The sequence below is a fragment of the Panulirus ornatus genome, chromosome 9 (genome assembly GCF_036320965.1).
Source record: "Panulirus ornatus isolate Po-2019 chromosome 9, ASM3632096v1, whole genome shotgun sequence".
Taxonomy (NCBI): Eukaryota; Metazoa; Arthropoda; class Malacostraca; order Decapoda; family Palinuridae; genus Panulirus; species Panulirus ornatus.
The window spans coordinates 8841315-8844934 of NC_092232.1; positions in this window are offsets into that span (position 1 = coordinate 8841315).

Here is a 3620-nt window from a genome sequence, read left to right on the forward strand (position 1 = left end):
ATATATATATATATATATATATATATATATATATATATATATATATATATATTCTGATGTTTCCAGGTTTTTTATTCCAAAATTGAACAAGATAATACGAATCATAAAAGCCAAGTATTCGTGGAGAAAACTTTAAGTACAGCATGTAGAGCTATCTCTTTTTTTTTTTTTTTGGAAAGATAGAAATTCAGAGAATACGAATGATACATAATACTATATCAAAGAACGTCCAGAGGTGAGGCTATCCTTTTCGAACACGACATTACGACGCTTGAGAAGGACGGTACGACTCTTCAGCACGGCTGGTGCAACACCTGGGCACACCGAAATGGCCTTTGGGCACGACAGTACGACCCCGGAACACGACGGTACGACCCCTTGAGCCCAACGGTGGAAGCCTTGAGCATGAGGGTATGTGGTACGACCTCTTCCTCATGAAGGTACGATCACTGGACAATGTGATACGACCCTTGGAGCAAACAGTACGACCCTTGAGTATAAAGTAAATGAAAGGAATAGTGCTTGGACGACAGAAGAAAGACACTATACAACAGAGGTTTCATCTCGCTCACTTTAAACGTACAATTGCAGTCACTAAAAGGAAAAAAAAAATGAAAGAAAACGAGAGAAAACTGGTAACTACAATCGCTAAAAAGGAAAAGAAATGAAAGAAAACGAGAAAGAAAACTGGTAACGACAGGCACTAAAAGGAAAAGAAATGAAAGAAAACGAGAGAGAAAACTGGTAACGACAGGCACTAAAAGGAAAAGAAAATGAAAGAAAACGAGAGAGAAAGCTGGTCACGACAGTCACTAAAAAGGAAAAAAAATGAAAGAAAACAAGAGAGAAAACTGGTAACTACAGTCACTAAAAAGGAAAAAAGAAATGAAAGAAAACGAGAAAGAAAACTGGTGCCCAGTCTTGACACTGTTAAGAGATCTTGCTTGTTTTCCCTCTCTTTTTTCTCCTCCTGAAGCAGGAGATCGTGGACCACTCGTATACTTACTCCTCAGACGTACATTGTTTCAAGTCTCGACCCGTCATGAACGCCCCAGTTTCCACGCAAGCGATCGAGCGACCGTTAGCGAAGCCAGGCCCTTCCAGGAATTCGCCCCGCAGTCCAGTCGCTCGGGGAGGTTCTGGTCATAAAGCTACTCCAGGAGATTATTGCTCCTCCAGATATCTTCATTTGCACCAGCAACCCACACACACACACACACACACACACACACACGGCCGACCTTCTCTTCATGAACGAATTCTTTTGTCAATCATTTACATACACTCTGGCTGGAGGGAAGTTCACAAGTGTTGTCGTATTTGTTTATGCATTAGGAAAGCCTTATATAAAAAAAAAAGCTGTTTGAAATTCTGTTACTATAAAAAAAAAACTATATTTTCGATCATTCAGAGCCTTTAATATGTTGGTGTTTTTTTTTCTTTGGGATGGAAGAGTAAAAATTCTATCTTCAAATGTCTGGGATATTTTTCTCCACAGCACAAAAACAACAGACGATGAAAGGAAGCCAGATGATCCTCATGTGAACTGTCTCACGAGATGCTTCGAACCCGTGAGACCGAAAGCGAAGCAGATAATGGACGAACAGGCCACGTCACTAACCCATGTAGTAAAGAGTATTACATGTTTTGTGAGAAAATCACGACTGTGGCTAGGATATAGCAGGCTTGCCCCTCGCTATATACCCTCCATATATCCCTTCGAATGTGCGCTTGGTCAAATGAAGCAGTCACAAATTTAAGAAGAAAAGACTCAAGGTTATTGTACCTTAAATAAACTTACCTGGGGCCATAACTTCTCGAATACGAAGGCATGACTCTTTGGCACGACGATACGATCCTTGAGCACGACAGTACGTCTCTTGAGCAAGACGGGGCACGACCCTTAAGCACGACAGTACGACCAGTGAGTTCAATAAAGCGACCCGCAGGTATTTTGACCAGTAGCCTTTGACCTGACCGTCGCCCTCAAAGGGTCGTCCCTTCGTGCTCAGGGGTTTAAGGTGGTGTCTATGGAGGCGAGAGAGAGCGTCCGTCTGTATCCCAACAGCCATCCTCTCGCTCCTCAACCTGAGAACAGGGGTTCGAGAGTCTTATCGTTAGCAGCTGATTTAATCATACAGTCAAAATATATACTGCCAAACCTCCACCTCGAATACCCAATTTAAAATGTCGTAAGGCATCGAAGGAGGGGAAATAATATATGTAAATATTCACTATACTTGAACACTCATTAAGCATACGTAATCATCTGTCCGTGGGAGGCATAGTGAGAACCCAAGGCCTCAACTGTCAACTATTTTAGAAGACTTTCACGACCGCCAACCCGTCTAGTGGTTCCTATTCTTTCCATCGCTTTTGCTTCATGCAACGCAAAGGTGAACATGACGGCAATAGTCGCTTTGCGTCCGATCAGATACACTCCACGTCCACGGCCTCGCTCTCCTCTGAGAGAGAGAGAGAGAGAGAGAGAGAGAGAGAGAGAGAGAGAGAGAGAGAGAGAGAGAGAGAGAGAGAGAGAGAGAGAGAGAGAGAGAGAGTCGACGAGGCATTCCCCAACCCTGGGACGCCAAGAGGCTGAGGATCTGACACCAAAAAAACTTGCCCCTGTGGGACACAACACCAGGCGGGAAAGTTTCACGATAACACACACTCAGCTCACGATCTCAGCTTCGAGCACTCCTACCAATCTCCCATCGGAAAGAAGAGATCAAGGCTTTTACATGTATATCTGAACCTCTGAGGTTAGGATGCGATTCCACGCAGGAGAGATCGAGAGAGATCTAGTACACCGTGATAAGTATGTTTCTCTGTCTATGGTTAGGGGAGATCTAGAGATCAAATGTCGTCATCAATACGTCTCTCTCTCTCTCTCTCTCTCTCTCTCTCTCTCTCTCTCTCTCTCTCTCTCTCTCTCTCTCTCTATCTATCTATCTATCTATCTATCTCTCAAATTTGATATTTAAATACAATATTCTTTCCCTTAGTATACTAACCATTTTCCTATACAACACATTAAAAAAAAAAGAATATTCCCTAAGTCTTAATCAGTATTTATAAAGAATCTTCTCACGATTCCAATATCCTCTCTCTCATCCCAAAGGAAGCCAGTCGCTTACAACATGTGTACCTTCCCTCTCGTGTAGTCGCCCCAGACAGATTATATGGCAGACGCACCGACGAATTCCCACCAGAGAGGCAGATATCTAGTTACGCCAGCAATCTTTCTGGGAATCACATCTCAGCGTGAGTCTATAGGGCAGAAGGCATGATATATATATATATATATATATATATATATATATATATATATATATATATATATATATATATATATATATATATATATATATATATATATATATAAGTCCACGGGGAAAATGAAACACGATAAGTTCCCAAGTGCACTTTCGTGTACTAATCACATCATCAGGGGAGACACAAGAGAGAAATATAACAGTCAGTTGATATACATCGAAGAGACGAAGCTAGGACGCCATTTGGAGGCCAAATACATGCCCTACATCCATCTTACCTACCCCTCCTCCAGCTCCCAGTTTATCCACGTCTCCCTCACCAGATTAAGAGACTTCTCTCATCTG